The sequence below is a fragment of the Canis aureus genome, chromosome 9 (genome assembly GCF_053574225.1).
Source record: "Canis aureus isolate CA01 chromosome 9, VMU_Caureus_v.1.0, whole genome shotgun sequence".
Classification (NCBI taxonomy): Eukaryota; Metazoa; Chordata; class Mammalia; order Carnivora; family Canidae; genus Canis; species Canis aureus.
This window is the reverse complement of record NC_135619.1, coordinates 77,156,385-77,175,454: the sequence shown is the minus strand read 5'-3', so window position 1 is coordinate 77,175,454 and position 19,070 is coordinate 77,156,385. Positions and strand designations below refer to the sequence as shown.

The 19,070-nt window shown below is 39.2% G+C and overlaps 1 pseudogene and 1 gene segment (V, D, J or C); both read left to right on the top strand.

Moving 5' to 3' along the window:
* The window catches only part of LOC144321274 (immunoglobulin heavy variable 3-74-like), a 182,744-nt gene that overhangs the window by 34,728 nt on the left and 128,946 nt on the right, over nucleotides 1-19,070 (top strand).
* LOC144321313 (immunoglobulin heavy variable 3-23 pseudogene) overlaps nucleotides 1,979-19,070 on the top strand; it is a 116,005-nt pseudogene continuing 98,913 nt past the window's right edge. The window contains exon 1 of the transcript XR_013387019.1: nucleotides 1,979-2,126. The product of XR_013387019.1 is annotated as an immunoglobulin heavy variable 3-23 pseudogene (transcript). The remainder of the gene's footprint in view (nucleotides 2,127-19,070) is intronic.

Genomic DNA, 19,070 nt, shown 5'->3' with positions numbered 1-19,070 from the left:
GTTTTCCTCAACAGGGAAAAGTTGAGAGCTTTTCTCCTAAGATCAGAAACAAGACAGGGATGCCCTCCATCACCACTGTTCTTCACCATTGTGGTAGAAGGCCTAGCCTCAACCATCAGACAACAAACAGAAGGAAATGTCCTCCAACTCAGCAAAGAAAAAATCAAACTTTCATTCTTCACATGAAAGTTATTTTAAGTTTAAATCCCAAAGATTCATTGAAAAAAATTCTAGAACTGACACCGGAGTTCAGCAAGATCAGAGCATGTAAAATGAATACAAGGAAGTCAATGGCTTTTCTATATAGTGCAAATGAAATAGAAAAGAAGAAAAACAAGGACTGGATGCAATTTATAATTGCACCAGAAATCATCAGATAATGAGGGAAAATCTTAACCAAAGAGGGATGGATATATAGTCTAAATATTCCAGAACACTTATGAAAGACAGTATGGAAGACACAAGTAGATAGAAAATATTTATTCTCATAGATTAGAAGAATAAATATTGAAAAAATAACTATACTACTAAGAGCAAGTTATCCCTTCAAAGCCAGGTTTATGAAATATCACCAGCATTTGTTGCAGAGCTTGAGCAAACGATGTAAAAACCTTTAGAGAACCACAAAGACCTCCACTAACCAAAGCAATCCTGAAAAAGTAAAGCAAAGCTGGAGACATCGTGATTCTGGTTGCAAGGTAAATTACAACGTTGTGATCACCAGGATAGTATGGCCCTGGAAAAAATACAGACTTATAGATAAATAGAAAACTTTAAGAACCCAGAAATGGACCCAGAATAGTATGGGCAAAAAAATCTAGACAAAGCGGGAAAGAATATCCAATGGAATAAAAGAAAATCTCTTCAATAAATGCCATTGGTAATATTGGAGAGCCACATGCAGAAGAATGAAAGGGGACACTTGTTTTACATCATTCACAAAAATGGACTCAAACTTGATGAAAGACGTAAATGTGAGTCAGAAAACCATCAGAATCCTCAGGAGAACACAGGCAGCACCTTTTCTACCTCAGCTGCAACCACTTCTAGACGTGTCTCCAGAGGCAAGGGAAAACAAAGGAAAATGAACTATGGCGACTTCATCAAGGAAAGAGCATTTTCACAGGAAAGGAATCACTCAAAGTAACTAAAAGGCCACCTAGAGAATGCAAGAAGATATGTGGAAATGTCTTATCAGATTAAAGGCTCGAATTCAAATCTAAAATGAACTTATCGATCTCAACACACACCAAAGATATATATCTCCAATCAGAATTGGGCAGAAGTTGTGAACAGACTTCCTGCCCTTCGTGAGGTCCCGCACCACACCATATATTAGGCAGCTGATCCACATGCAAAAAGAAATTAATTTGCTATCCTAAATCTGCTATATATCAGACAAAATATTGAGTAAAGAATCTGACAAATAACAGGGAAAATATTTATGCACCTAAATCTAAGATTACCCTTGAAATTAGGCCAATAAGAAAATAAAAGATATTAAAATCACTCAACAGGAAGTTAAATAATTTGTTTACATATACATAGTCAATGAGGAAAATTATTTCAAAAAACAATTACAAGTAACTAATGAGCTCAAAGAAAATTCAGGATACAAAATCAGCATAGACAATAAGGTTAAATCCTACACCCTAACAACAAATTTTCTGTATCAAATTTACAAAACAATCACCTTTATACTGGTACCAAAAATAAATATTTATGATTAAACTTCATTAAGCAGAGAAAACACTGTTTAAAAATGGCCTATACTAATGAAAGACCTTTAAAGAGGAACAGAAATGCAAAGATAAATGCGTTGATGGATTAGAACATCATAAATCCACTGTGAAACCAAAACAAACTGATCTGGTGTTGTGAAGCAATCTTTGTATATAACTTATTAAGAATTGAATCTAAGCTGGTAGGTGACTATATAGTCAGGGGATATGCAAATAGGGGCCTCCCTCCACTGAATAAACAAGCCCAGCCCTGACCCTGCAGCTGGGAGAGGAGCTCCAGCCCCAGGGTCCCCAGGTGACCCCATTCAGTGCTCAGGACACAACACAGACAAACCACCATGGAGTCTGTGCTCTGCTGCATTTTCCTTGTCGCTATTTTAAAAGGTAATTCAGGGGATCCCTGGGAGGTTCAGCGGTTTGGCGCCTGCCTTTGGCCCAGGGCTTGATCCTGGAGTCCCGGGATCGAGTCCCGCATCGGGCTCCCGGCATGGAGCCTGCTTCTCTCTTTCTCTCTCTCTCTTTCTCTCTCATTCTGTGTGTGTGTGTGTCTATCATAAATAAATAAAAAAATCTTTAAAAAAAAATAAAAATAAAAGGTAATTCATGGAGAACCAGAAAACCTGAGTATGTGAGTGGAGGTGAGTGACAGAAACAGGGGATGTGGGACAGTTTCCTGACCAGGATGTCTTGTGTCTGCAGGTGTCCAGGGTGAGGTGCAGCTGGTGGAGTCTGGGGGAGACCTGGTGAAGCCTGGGGGGTCCCTGAGACTCTCCTGTGTGGCCTCTGGATTCACCTTCAGTAGCTATGGCATGAGCTGGGTCCGTCAGTCTCCAGGGAAGGGGCTGCAGTGGGTCGCAGTTACTTGGTATGATGGAAGTAGTATATACTACGCAGACGCTGTGAAGGGCCGATTCACCATCTCCAGCGACAATGCCAAGAACACGCTGTATCTGCAGATGAACAGCCTGAGAGCCGAGGACACGGCTATGTATTACTGTGCGAAGGACACAGTGAGTCGACCTCAGTGTGAGTCCAGACACAAACCTCCCTGTAGAAGGGGATCAGGACCACCAGGGGGTGCACACTACTCACCACTTCTGTGTTGAAGGCCCAGGAGCAGATGCAGATGGAGGCTCTGGGCAGGTTTCCTGTCAGAGTCTGGACTTCCTCTCCAAGGAGCAGTTTCCCCAAGGGAGTTTCTCTGGGTACAGGATTCTGTGCTTACGTATTCAGTCTCTAACTTACACACTTTGTTGTCATAGAAAGTGAAATATTCCAACACCCAAAAATGACAGTGTCTCTTGCTTTGCTTATTACTTATTCAGGTTCTGATTTGGAAATTTGGTTGGTTTTAGTCAACAACTCTTCTTATATACTCAAGGACAAATCTGCTTAAAATTTCTTACTACTGTCCGTTAATACCAGTTTATTAGCCATATCTCCATTTACCACAACTTCTCCTTTATAAGAGTCCCAGCTCTATACATGGAGTATGAAACATCCACCCAGCTCACGGTGCTATGATTTTATTTTATTTTGTTTATTTTTATTGAATTTCAATTTGTCAGCATATACCATAACACCCAGTGCTTATCCTGCCAAGTGCCCCCCTCACTGCCTGTCACCCAGTCACCCCAACCCTCCACTGACCTCCCCTTCCACTACCCCTTGTTCATTTCCCAGAGTAAGGATTCTCTCATGTTCTGTCTCATTCTCTGACATGTCCCGCTCATTTTCCTTCCTTTCTCCTTTTTTAATCTTTCTCGATTTTTTACATTCCCTGAATAAATGCGACCATATGTTTGTCCTTCTCCAATTGACTTACTTCACTCAGCATAATACCGTCCAGTTCCATCCACGTTGTTGCAAAGGGTGGGTATTCATCGTTTCTAATATGCAAGGATTTTAGAAACAACATAAAATTCATGCTGGTCATGACACTACAAAGGGCTCAAAAATCAAATGGAGAGAAGACGGAGTGCAGTTGTGACTTCAGTCTTTAACCACTCTCACAGAATCAATATCAGTGTGAATCTGTGAAAGCAAGGGACCCCAGGAAGCACGTTGTGAGGATGTGTAGTCTGAAGAGCACCCCAAACACACACAGACATGAGAGTACAAACCTTTATCACCTTCATCATCGTGTCTGTTGAGAGCAGGGCAGGCCTGTCATCACGTCATAAGTGCTTGGATTTTGGAAGGACACTGGCTCATGGTGTGTGTTGTGGCACAGTGGTAGGGACGAGGTCCTGCTCCAGGAGGGACTTGTGTGGATTCTGTGTCACATCTCCATTAAGGAGGGAATTCAATGGTTCCCGCTGGATATCCCATGGGTGGGGCTGGAGGAGAAGAGGGAGGACTGGTGATCACAGGTGTCAGCAGGTGACACTCAAAGATACGGTGTGATGACAAATTAAACTACACTATTATGAAAACTGAGAGAACAAAGGTGGAGGAGGACTTTCCACCTGCAGGGAATATCTCATGGATCCTTCAGGTGCTGATATCAGCTCACTCTGTGTGACCTCTACATCCCTGTTTTGGAACCTAACGTCCATGTGATGGGAGGATGAGGTGGGGCCTTAGGGGAGCACTTAGGTTAGGAGGTGCAGCCTCATGATGGGATCAGGGACCTTATACACCAGGACTAGGAAAGCTCCCTGCCTCTGGGCCCCATATGAGGTGACAGGGAAAGGACGCGCTAGGACGTGGGCACTCTCCAGATACCACATCTGCCTGCACCTGGACCTAAGATATCCCATACTCCAGAGCTGTGAGAATGAGTGTCTGTTGTTTAATCCACAGAGTCTGGGAATGCGGTGACATCACCCAGAAACACTTAAACAGGGTCTCACCTCTTATTTGTCCTTTATAATCTGGTCCCAGGATAACACTCGGGGTATGACAAAATAGAGCAGGAAACCCACACCTGGACTCACTGTCCTCAGCCACTGTCCATGCTCCTGTCCTTAGTTGCTGTGCATCACGTTTGTGCCACACATTCTTCCTACAACCCTGGGGTTCGTTAGACCCATTAGTATCCTGGGATTCCTCCCTCTTTACCACCTGTGCACCTTCAAGGCAGCACATCCCCATGGAAGCGGACATCAAAAGGTTCACATTTTCCTCTCTGCTGCTCATACTACTCTGCAGAATATTCTGGATCAGCCTCCCTCCTGTCATCATTGCCACAGCTATATGTCCCCATGACAAAATCCACACCTCCTACGTCCAAAAGGTGGTCGGTTTTCTACATGTCGACTTGCAGTTTTTGTTCTCCCAGACCTCTGATTTCATCGGAAATCAGAATGATTGCATAAATGCCTATCATGTTCCAGTTATGAGACAAGATCAAGGACTCTGATCCAGAATCTTAACTCCTCCCTCCCAATGCTGTTATAGCAAGAACATGTGGGGAATGAATTACAAAATGATGAGATCTGGCTATTTCCATGTTGTGAAAATGATTCAGTTGTGTACTGGCATTGGTGAGGATCTATTAAAAAATAACTTTATGGAACTTGGAGCGGTATCTCTAAATGTAGCGCTAAAACTTTGTAACACCTGCCTTGTCTGTTACTTTTTTAATTTTTTTACTTATTTTTTAATTGGAGTTCAATTTGCCAACATATAGCATAACAGCCAGTGCTCATCCTGCCAAGTGCCCCCCTCAGTGCCTGACACTCAGTCAACCCCACCCCCTGCCCACCTCCCCTTCCACTACCCCTTGCTCGTTTCCCAGAGTTAGGTGTCTCTCATGATTTATCACCCTCAGTGATATTTCCCACTCATTTTCTCTCCTTTCCCCTTTATTCCCTTTCACTATTTTTATATTCCCCAAATGAATGAGACCATATAATGTTTGTCCTTTCTGATTGACTTATTTCACTCAGCCTCCTGGTCCATGGACCCTCCTGGTCCATCCACGTCAAAGCAAAAGGTGGGTATTTGTCGTTTCTAATGGCTGAATTATATTCCATTGTATACAGAGACCACATCTTCTTTATCCATTCATCAGTCAATGATTGTCCATTACTTTTGCTTGCTTTATAACCAATACCAGTGCTGGAGAGAAGACGGCAGAGAGGTGTTTCATCTGGATTTTGTTTTCTTAGACTCTGGGAAAAAAGGCAAACATATTTTAAATTTGACTAAACATTATTTTCGGACTACATGGCTCACTACCAAATAAATGCCCCTCCAAGTATGCCACTAGCTAGAGTACAATGTGAAGAAAAATAAAGAGCACCCAGTTGTTTTCTATGAGACCAGGATCTGAATGTGGGGCATGTGTTCTCTTGGCACAACACAGTCCCTCTTTTCAGAGCCACACCATCAGTAACCCTGTGTTGTCAAGTTTTGGTGCAGAGTCCTTGTTTCCTCAGACCCAGGTCTCCAGCTGCACTTCAGATTTTAAGATAAACAGAAATTGTGCCTGGATTCGAAAGTCTCGGATATGTTGAAAGGGAAATATGAGGCACTGGAGATGTAGATTTTGCAGGAAAGATGAAGAAAATAAGCGGGAAAGAAGTGTTGGTCACATCAACTCAAAAGAAGAAGGATTTGTACACTTTCTGCACTAATGGCAGTTAGAGAACAAAACCTGGAGTTTCACTACTGAAAATGTGTTAACACAGACTGCGTGCTTTGCTTAGAGGTCTTAAAATTGTAGTCTTGACATTCAGGTAATTTTGCCATGTTAAATACATGGTTTATATTCGTTACTCAAAATAAGTATTATTCACTTCTAGGCCTTTGGGGAATTGATTTTTATCCACAGAGAGGAATGATCTTTGCACGACACTGATTTTAAAAGAAGCACACAATGTGTTTCTGAACGTCTGTGTTAGTTAAAATTATTCCCAAAATGGTAAAAAACAAGAAGAAAAACAAAAAAAAACCCAAACAAACAAAAAACATCCTCTCCTATTTCATTTTTGCTTTTTCTTAACAATAACATTGGCCATGTTTTTCAGTTCATTATGTCTGTATACTAATTTTTTTCAGCCTTTTAACTCTTAAGCATACTAGTAGAGCATGCTTCCAGTATCTGATGGCTCTGACAGCAGAATGAGTATTAATACAGAATATCCCACTCTACCTTTTGACAGTAAAGACGGTCTAATCTGTCTAGCACCTTGCTTTGCCTTCTGACATGCTCACTACCAATCATACTCACCCTTCTTTTCCAGATCACTTCCTCATGATACTGTATTCTCACTGGGCTTACATAAAGGAGGCAAGCAAAATGCAGGCTTACCAGGATATCAAAGCAAAGGAAGAACAGGAACCTCAACATATCCAGTCTAGGTCAAAAGAACAACTCAATTCTTACACATAAATGTTTGCCAGAGTGTTACAGCTGACGAGTTTGCAGCTCTGAGAAGTCATCAGACAGCAGATGCAGTACAGATGTGTACCCCACCAAACAAACAAATGTAGAAGTACAAACACTTCACTGTCTTTCTCAAGCTGCAGGGATGTATTTCTAGGAAAACATTCCTGTATGTCAATCTTTTTATTGAGAGCAGATATTGGAGGTTTCATGTTAGCCATTTCAAAAGTCAACACTTTGACAAAATGATTGTTGATCTTTCTGAAATTTGTGGCATATTCACGTTTATTGGTAGAGCGATCCTACCAAGAGGAGTGATGGGAATATGGCATACTCCTTGAGAGTGACTAAGGATGTGCCAGCATCAAGGAATTTGACCATCAGTTCACATATGCCATCCGTCCTCAAGTAAGATTACCTATATAGGGAATAAAATGGAATGGGGATGAGGGTTCCATTTCTGAAAGCTCACATTTATTAAACTTTGGCTCAAGATCATGAGACTCTTAACAATTGGCTTTTTTTTAAATTAACTGACTTCTCTATTCTTTAAGTCCAGGACACATTAGTCTCCTGATCCAATCAGAAATCTATTTTTCAATAATGGTAAAAGGATCTACTATAAATCTACTATACCTACCATTGAAGAAGCTGGATTCTGACTCATTGACAAGCTTTCCAAAAAAAATTATAATAGACTTCCTTGAATAAAATGACCCAGTTGTCATTCTTCATCCTGGGAAATAAATGTCAGCTCTGCCTTAATAAGTATTTGTTTTAGATTTCTAAGAACTTATTTTACAACAGGAGACCCAAAATCCTTCATAGTCTTTTGTCCACAAACGTTTTTCTTAATTAAGAAGTGTTACCTTATTAAAATGACCACCATTCTGAACCATTTTTATGTTGTCTGAATAGCAAGTTTATAGTTTTGTACCAACTATCTAAAAACCTCATTTACAAATGAAGCACAGACCTCCTCCCACTTTAATAGACTTGAATACTTAAGTAATTTAAATTAGAATTGGCATTTACTTCATTTTTAAATTGAAAACTTTCCTGGAATAATACAAGTTCAATGTTCAGCAAAAACACCTGCTTGTGTTTAAGCCATTTTCAAGAGAAACTTGCCTTCTAAATCATTGTGTTCCAGCACATTAAGTGATTATAAGTATTGGGTATTAGTGATGGTAGACTGTGTTGTTCTTTATGAAATGATACATACAGCTGTTGGGTGCATTAGTGCTTTTTTAAAGGGGCTGCATAATATAGGGTTAATTATGCATATTCATGTTAACAATTAACTTTTGGTTTGGCTGTTTCCTGGATTTTAAAACATATACATGTGCAGAAATGTATTAAAATGAAAGGAAGCATACCTTTATCAAGATGCTATTAAAATTGAACATCAAGTATAATATTTCATTTGGATTCTTTTTGTTCTTGTTAATGCCTAAAAATGCCTATTTGGATTTTCACCATTTTTAATTGGGAGAAGCTCTCTTCTGTGTAGAACAGTTGTTCCAGAATAGCTTGTTTTGTTTTCCTGTTGCATGACAGACTTAAATATTTTTTCCAGCAGTGGAGGTGCTGTTAGAGTCCAGTGTTCTAGAAGATGCAGTGTCTCAAGCCTAATTTTACTTTTCTAATTCTCGTAGCTATTACCAGGAATTTCTGAAAGTTTTATTTAAGTAGTCTAATATTTTCTGTGTAAAGAGCATTAAATTTTGCTATGTATAAATTTTTGTAACCTAACAACGATTCAATATTTTCTATCAATGCCAAGCGTTTCCTGTAGTTCTATTCAAGTGTTACAATAAGTATTTGTAGATAATAGTAAAAAAATAGAAAAGACAAGGAGGGATGCCTGGGTGACTCAGTGGTTTAGTTCCTGTCTTCAGCCAAGGGCATGACCTGGAGTCCCAGGATTGAGTCCCACGTCAGGCTCCCTGAATGGAACCTGTTTGTTCTCTGCCTAAACTCTCTCTCTCTCTCTCTCTTTCCCTCTCTTCCTCTCGTTCTCTCTGTCACTCATGAATGAATAAATAAAATCTTTATAAAAAATAGAAAAGACAAGATATATATGGTTCTCTAACTAGATGCAGAGAACTCATAGGACAAATTACAGCAGGCATTCCTGATTAAAACTCTTCAAAGTAGAGGGTAGAGGGAACATGCTTCAATATCTTAAAAGCCATCTAAGGAAAGTTCACAGTGAATCTCATACTCAATGAGGATTAAAAGATCTTGTCCCTAAACTCAGGAAGACAGCACGGATGCAGGCCCTCACTGATTCTGCTCACAAAAGAAATAGAATTCCTAGCAACAACAATCAGACAACAAAATAAAAGGCATTCAAAATGGTAAAGATGAATTAAAACTCTCCCTCTTTGCAGAGTACATGATATTTTTATATAAACCACAAGAGATAGCACCTAAAATTTCTAGAAAGAACGTAGCAACTTAGGGACATGGCAGGAGACAAACCAAGGCTAGAAGGCAGTTGCATTTCTACAAAGTAACAATGATACTGATAACAGAGAAATTAGGGTATTAAACTCATTTACAATGGCTCCAATATAAGATATCTAGGAATAGACCTAACCAATAAGGTAAAGGACCTATACTTTAAATCTAGAGAACACTTATGAAAGAAATGAATGAAGACACAAACAGATGGAGAAACATTCTATGCTCAAGGATCAGAAGAATAAACGTTGTGAAAATGTCTATGCTACCTAGGGCAATCTAGATATTGAATGCAGTTCCTATCAAAATACCACAAGCTTTCTTCCCGGTGATGGAACAAATAATCCTCAGATTTCTATAAAATCAGAAAAGAGCTTCAATATCCAGAGTAAGGTTGAGAAAGAAAACAAAAGCTGGGTCATCAGAATGCCTGATTTCAAGCTGTACTACAAAGCCGTGACCATTAAGACAGTGTGGTACTGTCAAAAAAACAGACAACAGATCAATACATAAGAATAGAGAATCCAGAAATGGACCCTCAAACAGATAGTCTATAATCTTTGATAAAATAGGAAAGAATGTCCGCTTGGAAAATAAAAGATTCTAAAAAATAATTGGCATGGGGAGAATTGAATGACACATGTAGAAGAATTAAAGTAGACCATTCTCTTATACCAGACAAAAAGATAAAGTCAAAATGGTTATAAGATCTAAATATGAGACAACAATCCATCAAAATCTCTAGGAGGAGAAGAGAGAGAACAATGTTTTGGAACTTAGCCACAGAAATTTCTTGCAAGACATATGTATAATGATTTGGGAATCAAAAGCAAAAATGCATGTTGGGAGCTCCAAAACAAAAATGTTCTGCAGAGCAAAGGAAACTGTCAACAAACCTAAAACACAACATACAGAAGGGTAGATGATATTAGTAAATGAAAAATCAAAGAACTTGTAACCAACATCTATAAAGAACTTATCAAACTCAACACACAAGAAGCAAGGAATCCAGTCCAGAAATGAGGAGAAAACATGAAAGGAAATTTCTCCAAATAAAACCTACTTATTGCCAACAAGTCCATGAAAATAATGCTCCACATCACTTTCTATCAGGAAACAGCACATCCAAACACATTCAGCTGGCATTTCACACCACAGAGAAAAAGAAAATTAATAGGAAAGAAAACAACAAATGGACAGGATGTGGAGAAAGGGGAACCATCTTGCACTGTTGGTGGGAATGTGAACTGGTGCAGCCACTCTGGAAAATTGTGTGGGGTTCCTCAAAGAGTTAAAAATAGATCTGCCTAAGACCCAGCAATTGCACTGTCAGGGATTTATCCCAAAGATACAGATGCAGTGAAATGCCAGGACACCTGCACCCCCATGTTTGTAGCAGCCATGTCCACAAGAGCCAAATTCCCAGAGAATCCATGATGTCCTTTGTCAGATGAATTGATAAACATGATACAGTTTATATATACAAAGGGATATTTCTCCATCATTAGAAAGGATCAGTAAGTACCATTTCCATCAACTTGTATGGAACTACAGGGTATTTTACCAATGAAATAAGTCAGAGGAAAATCATCGTAGATTCACTTATATGTGGAATATGAGAAAAAGTGAATGGGATCATAATGGAAGGAGGGAAATTGTGTGAGGATAAATCAGAGAGGAAGACAAATCATGAGAGATTCCTATCTCTGGGACTCAAACAAAGGGTTCCAGAAGGGGAGGTGTGTGGTAGGACATGGTACCTGGGTGATGGACACTAAGTAAGGCACTCAATGAGATGAGCACTTGGTGTTACTATATGCTGGTAGATTGAACTTAAATAAAATATTGAATAAATAAATTAAAAATAAATTATTAAACAGAGAGAACATTATGAGCAATAACATGCCAACAAATTCAACAATCAGAGAAAAAATGGATGCCTTCAAGTAAACGTAGAAACAACCCAGTCAGAAACAGGAGTGAATAGAAAACCTGTAAAGACCCAAAACCAAGAAATGAAAATCAAACATATTTATATTCTTCTAACAATCAAAAGTCCTGGGACTGATGGCTGCCCGTGGGAATGCAACAAGCATTTAAAAAGAATTAATACCTATTCTGAAAACGTTCCAAAAATAGAAATTAAAGGAGACTTCTAAGTTCATTTTCTGAGGGTATCATTTCCTTCATCTCAAAAGCAGAGAAAGATCCAACTGAAAAGGAGAATTACAGACTTGATGGATATGGATGTGGAATTTTCAACAAGATCCTAAGAAACAGGATCCAACAGTACATTAATAGCACAATTCTCCAGGACCAAATGGGATTAAATTTTGGACTGCAAGGGTGGTTCAGCATCTGCAAATCAAACAATGGGATTTTGTCCTCTCAACTGATACTCAAAAATTTTCGTGAAAGAGATTATACTTTCTTGATAAAAACATGTTGCTGTGTAGAGATAGGGAGACATTCTCAACTTCATAAAAGCCACCTACAGAAGACGCATGGGGAATGTCATCCTCGAAGGGAAAATTTGAGAGCTTTTCCCCTAAGATCAGGAAAAGGACAGGGATGCCCACCATCACTACTGTTCTTCTCCATAGTGCTAGAACTCCTAGCCTCAACAATCAGACAACAAAGGGAAGGAAAAATCATACAAACAGCAAAGAAAAAGTCAAACTTTCACTCTTCAAATACAAGTTAAAGTTCATATCCTAAGATTGCTTTGAAAAAATTGCTACAACTGATACCGGAATTCAGCAAAATCTGAATTGTATTTTAAAATCAATACAAGGAAGTCAGTTGATTTTCTATGTAATTCAAATGAAACAGAAAAAGAGAAAATCAAGGAGTTGATGCAATTTATAATTGCACCATAAATAATAATATAATGAGGAAAAATCCTAACCAAAGAGGGAAGGATGTACAGTCTCAAAATTCCAGAATACTTATGGAAGACAGTAAGAAAGACACAAATAGATTGAAAATATTTATTCTCATAGTTTAGAGGAATAAATATTGATAAAATATCTATGCTACCAAGAGCAAGTAACACATTCAAAGTAGGTGTATAAAAATATCACCAGTATTATTCACAGAGCTTGAGCAAACAATCTGAAAATTTTTAGGGAACCACAAGACCTCAAATAGCCATAGCAATCCTGAAAAAGCAGGGCAAAGCTGGAGACATCCTGATTCTGGTTGACAGGTAGATTACAACATTGTGATCATCATGACAGTATGGCACTGACACAAATACAGACGTATAGTGAAATAGAAATGTTTGAGAACCCAGAAATGGACCCTGAAATATAATGTCAAAAAATATGACAAAACAGAAAAGAATATCAAATGGAAAAAAAGAAAATCTCTTCAACAAATGGTTTTGGAAATATTAGAGACCCACATGGAGAATGAAAGGGGACACTTTTCTGACATCATTCACAACAATGGACTCAAAGTTGATGAAGGATCTAAATGTGAGTCAGGAAACCATCAGAATCCTCAGGAGAACACAGGCAGCACTTTTTCTACCTCAGGTGCAACCATTTCCAGACGTGTCTCCAGAGGCAAGGGGAAGAAAAGGAAAATGAAGTATGGGGACTTCATCAAGGAAAGAGCATTTTCACAGCAAAGGAATCACACAAAGTAATTAAAAGACCACCTACAGAATGAAAGAAGATATTTGGAAATGTCTTATCAGATTAAAGGCTCTAATTCAAATCTACAATGAACATTGACTCAGAATCAAGCTCAACACACACCGAAGACATTGGATAACTGAGGCAAATTACAAATTACTAGTATTTTCAGTAAAATGAAATTGTTTCATGAAGAAATGAAAAATGAACAAAACAGAACAGATAAAGAGAATGAAACCATTATCAAAAACTCTCCCTGTGGCAACCCAAGTGGCTCATGGGTTTAGCAGGACCTTCAGCCCAAGACTGATCCTGGAGACCTGGAATCGAGTCCCATGTCAGGCTCCAGAAATGGAGCCTGCTTCTCCCTCTGCCTGTGTCTCTGCCTCTCTCTCTCTCTCTCTCTGTGATGACTATCATAAGTAAATTTAAAAAAAATAAATCTCAGGCCGAATTCGTAGATTTTCAGGATGATTTGATGGTTATATAGGTAATTTGGTGGGGACAGGTGATTTGGGGACCCTACTCTTCCGCCATCTTGCTCCTCCTCCTCTTCAAAACATCTTAAAAATCGAGGCATAAGAGATTGTGTCATGAATTAGTCCCATTTTATGAAAAGCCCACAATGAACACTGCATTCAAAAATGAAAACCTGAAGCCCTTCTGTCAAGTCAGGACCCACACATGGGGTCATTCCCACCATGAGTATTCAACATGCTATACTGAAGGAGAATAAACTGTGCCACCCCATATGTCAACTGGTTCTCTGGATTATTGTGAAAAAAATCACACGAGAATCATCCAGTGGACAGAGAGCCTGAAACTCCTATGTCACCTTGCTGGAAGGAAATAAATCTCCCATGGGAAAATTCCCTTCTCTGAACCAAGACGGTTGAACCATCCTTTTCACTAGAATGGTCTATGGGGCCCAGAAAGCAATGCAAACCACCCTTGTCATTTCCTCACTATATTACTGACCCCAACCCAAAATCCTGGTCTTATATCCAAAAACCCAAAGTTCTGTTGTGTAAGAAGCACAAGGGCTGCCTACTTAAGTCATTGTCTGTGTGTTGTGTTCCAGGGAGCTCATGCACATGCAACATGAAATACATCTCCACTTAGGTCTGTCATATGTCTACAGAATAATTAGTCCAGACAAATAAACAAGAAGAAGAGAAGGAAGCCCATACTGTGGCAATGACTGGAATTCCAATCCAGGAAATTTAAGAAACTAAGAATAATAAATATTTAAATCAATAGATTGAGAAAAAAATTATTCGTATCCATAGGACATGATCTTTTGCAGGGTCAAACCCAATAAGTTCTAAAACCAAACACTTAGTTAATGAACAATTTCAGGGAATATATAGGATACAAAATCAACATACAAAGTAAATCTAGCAGCAATGTCCACAATAGCCAAACTGTGGAAGGAGTCTCAGTGTCCATCGAAAGATGAATGGATAAAGAAGATGTGGTTTGTGTATACAATGGAATATTACTCAGCCATTAGAAATGACAATTACCCACCATTTGCTTCAACGTGGATGGAACTGGAGGGTATTATGCTGAGTGAAGTAAGTCAATCGGAGAAGGACAAACATTATATGTTCTCATTCATTTGGGGAATATAAATAATAGTGAAAGGGAATAGAAGGGAAGGGAGAAGAAATGTGTGAGAAATATCAGAAAGGGAGACAGAACATAAAGACTCCTAACTCTGGGAAATGAACTAGGGGTGGTGAAAAGAGAGGATGGCGGGGGGTGGGGGTGAATGGGTGATGGGCACTGAGGGGGGCACTTGATGGGATGAGCACTGGGTGTTATTCTGTATGTTGGTAAATTGAACACCAATGAAAAATAAATTTATTATAAAAAATCAAAGTAATTCTAGGTTTCCACACAGTAACAACCAATAATTTATATTTGAAAGATTTTATTTAATTTTTCATGAAAGACACAGGCAGTATGAGAAGCAGGCTCCATGCTGGGAGCCCAACGTGGGACTGGAACTCTGGACTCCAGAATCCCTCCCAGAGCAGAAGACAGACCACAACTGCTGAGACACCCCAGGATCCCTAACAATAAAGTATTTAAAAGGTACGTTATAAAAACTTGTTACATTGACACCAGGTCAGAAATATAATATGTAAAATTAAATATTCTGAAAGAAGAAAAATACTGTCTCTAAAAGTAACTAAATTGATGAGAGATTTTTAAGAGTCATAAAGAAATGAAAAGGTAATTTTTTCATAGGTTTGAACAATTCATAGTGTCACAAGATATTACACACAGTGGCCTAGAGATGTAAAGATGTAAAGCAATCCTTGTTAATAACTTGTAAAGAATCAAATCAAATATCGGTGGGGGCTGATTATATATTCAAAAGACAAGCAAATAGTGTCCTCCCTCCACTGATTAAACCATCCCAGCCCTGACCCTACAGCTGGGAGAGGAGGCCCAGACCCAGGATCTCCAGGTGACCCCATTCATTAATCAGGAGCAGGACTGGGCTCCATGAGGATTTGGAAGCTCCTTAATGGGACATGCTGTGTCCTCAGGATTGCTCCAGAAACCAACACTTCTTCCATTTGGTGATGGAGAGGCACTGTGCATGCCCCAATCTTGGGCTTAGGTGCTCAAATACAACTCACTTCAAGATGGAAAGCTCAGTTTCCATGCTAACCTAGGGACACAGGCTTCCAGCTGTAGATTCTAAGATCCAGAAACAGCCTGACAGCTTTCTCTATAGATGAACCATGATCAGCAGAGTTTGGCAGGGGTTTTCCCGCAAAATTTGAAGACCATCAATCTGAAATGCCCATAGGGGACTTCTAGAGCACTTCAGATTTTATGCAGCCCAAATAGGAATGGTGAATAGGCATGTGGGGAACATCACCAACCCTACATCCTCCACGTCCTTGATGGTGGCACTATTCTCAGGAGTTCTTTAAGAAACATGTAACAGATTAATGTTCTATTCCCTGGAAAGAGGTAAATGATAAATGTAAATATAATGATCCTCACAATACAACACATCTCCACCTATTGACTAAATTACTGAATTGAATAAATTAAACTATGACAATACTAAATGTCATCAAGGTTGTACAGAAAGTAGAACTCTTTTTAATTATGATCTCTGATCTCATCTGGATAAAATATATATAATTAGATCCTAGGAAAACAGAGCTTGACAAGACCCATGATCTGTCTGCTGCATCCCGGAGACACAGAGTCAATATTGATGTAAATCATTCTGATCTGTTGTAATGAGAACCAGGGAAGGTCATGTGTGTTGCTCAGTCTAACAGTAGAGATAAGAACATGAGATGAACAGCACAGACATTGAGACAAATAAATTAGATGACTTCTACCTTCCATGGATATTCTTGTATTCATGGATTCAATGAGTTGGGGGATGCTCCCTATGTTTCCGGATGGAAATATACTTTATAAGTCCAGGGATCCAATGGTCATCTCACCTGGAAACCATCTCACTTCTAGGGAAATCCAAGGCTTCTCCACAAATCATGTAGAGCACAGGTATGTCAGTGGATACACATGCCTCTTTGTAGTTTGAGGGATATATTACTCCCTGAACTCTGCTTTATCTCTTTTAAATATTTTATTTATTTACTCATGAGAGACCCGGAGAGAGGCTGAGACACAGGCTGAGGGAGAAGCAGGCTTTCTCTGGGGAGCCTGAGGTAGGACTCACCCCCAGGACTCCATAATCCTGACCTGGGCTGAAGGTTGAAGCTCAAACATGGAGCCACTCAGGTGCCCCAGAACTCAGTTTTCTTATAGACCTCCAAAATGGGTGTTTTTCAAAATCCTCAGTACTTTCTTGTTTGAAAGATGATGTGATATGTAAATTCATTTAGCCAACATACAGCATAACACTAAGTTCTCACCACATCAGATGTCCTCCTTAATGCCCATCACCCAGTTGTCACATATGATGTGACAAATACAGGGTGGTATACTCTGGTATACTGTATGCTGGCAAGTTGAATTTAAATAAAGAAAAAAATGGTTAAAATACTCCTTCCACCTTGCACATATCATGCAGACAACAACAGATTATCTCTCCTTGTTTTATACTGCATTTAACAAAAATCTTGGCCATTTATGCCAGTCATCTTTAAAGATTTTCACATCTTTAGATAATTTTCATTTAAAAATGAAAAAAGAAAAATACTTTAACTTCTCTAACGTGGTGTTATTTTTATTTAGCCTTTTGTGGTGATAATGTTTCTTTTACGGGACATGAATTAAATCATTATAGGGTCAATCATTTTATCCTTAGACTGTAGGCTGACCCACCTTATTCCATCCTTTGGATATTTGGAACACCTGTATTTGATGCAAAAAATAAATGCCTGTTTTTAAAGTTAAAAAAAAAACAAAGATTTTGGGATAACTACCTTCTGTGTTACCTGGAAACTCGAAATCTCACTCTGCCATTTATCACACAATATCATAATCTTATATCCCTCTTTCCCTTGATCCAGCACTTCTATGCACTCAAGAGATCTTTTAATGTAGAAAGTCCATTGAGTATGATACAGTCATTATATGATTTGCAGGAAGTGACAGTTGCCACCTGAGGACCATGCACACAATCTCATTCTTGTCTCCAATGACACAGGAGCTTCATGGGGGACAACAGATGAGCTCCAATAGAACCGAATAGCAGGACTATTATTAGCACCACCCTCTATCACCGTTCAGTGGATGTTTTGGCCAGTTTGAGGGTGTGGACTGCTGGCAGTCTTCCTGATGCACACGATCCATTCAGTGATGGAAAGTCCTGCAAATGGACATGTAACAGGAGCCCTCTGCACAAACTGCAGGGTTATGGGGATCAGTCTGAGAAAACCAAATACTGATGGCAATCGGAAGCACTCCAACATGGCAGTTTCTCTAACCATCTACCTTCTTCTCTGTGTTAGAAAAGCCAGTTATGATTCCTCCTCCAAAAGGAACAGTTTTTTGAGGAAGAGGTTATATAGTGTGGATAGTCTGGTACCTTAGAGAGTGTCTCTAGTGTATGCTGCATGCACTGGGTTCTTCTGTTTTGGCATCTTTTTCCATCAGGTCATACCTACAGAGGCTCTCCCTGTCTGCAATGGGCAGTGTGTGATCCTTGGCCAGGATGTGATGAGTTTTAACTGGGTGTGGTCTGCTCTGCTTGATAAATGACACCTGGTACCACCTCCACTAGAACGGAGGCCTTGCAGAATTCTCTGGTCACGATATGTGGGTGGACAGGGGTGCAGCCACTCCAGGAAACAGTATTGAGGTTACGCAGAAAGTTAAAAACACAGCCTTAGCATGAACCAGTAAACAAAGACCTAAAAATTCACACAGAAAATCTGGCTTACAGGGAACCTCAAACACCTATGTTTATAGATTCATTATTTTCAAAAGACAAAATATGAAAACAGCGCAAGTGTACATTGTCAGATGAATAAATAAGATAATAAAGCGTGTTTCTCTTCAAACAACATGATGCAGGGACATGGTAAACAGTTTGTTAAGTCTGGGGAAACACAGAAGAGTCCTCAAATTCTGAATACATAATCATAGTGCCTGTAACCAAATTGCCAAGGACAAGCTCCAGGATCAATATAACTGATATTTTCATGGCAATATATGTGAGTGTACAAGTACAATGATCTCCATGCCATAGATGAGGACACGGCTGTACAACACATCCTTTTTTGGTCACATTTTATGGAATTAATTATTTTAATAATCATTCCACTCTTGTATCTTTATTTAGAATTCCCATTCATATGTACAGAGAGAGGAGGTGTAAATGCCCCTGTGGTGGTTGAATACACAACATCTCCATCAGCTCTGTGAGTCTCTGTC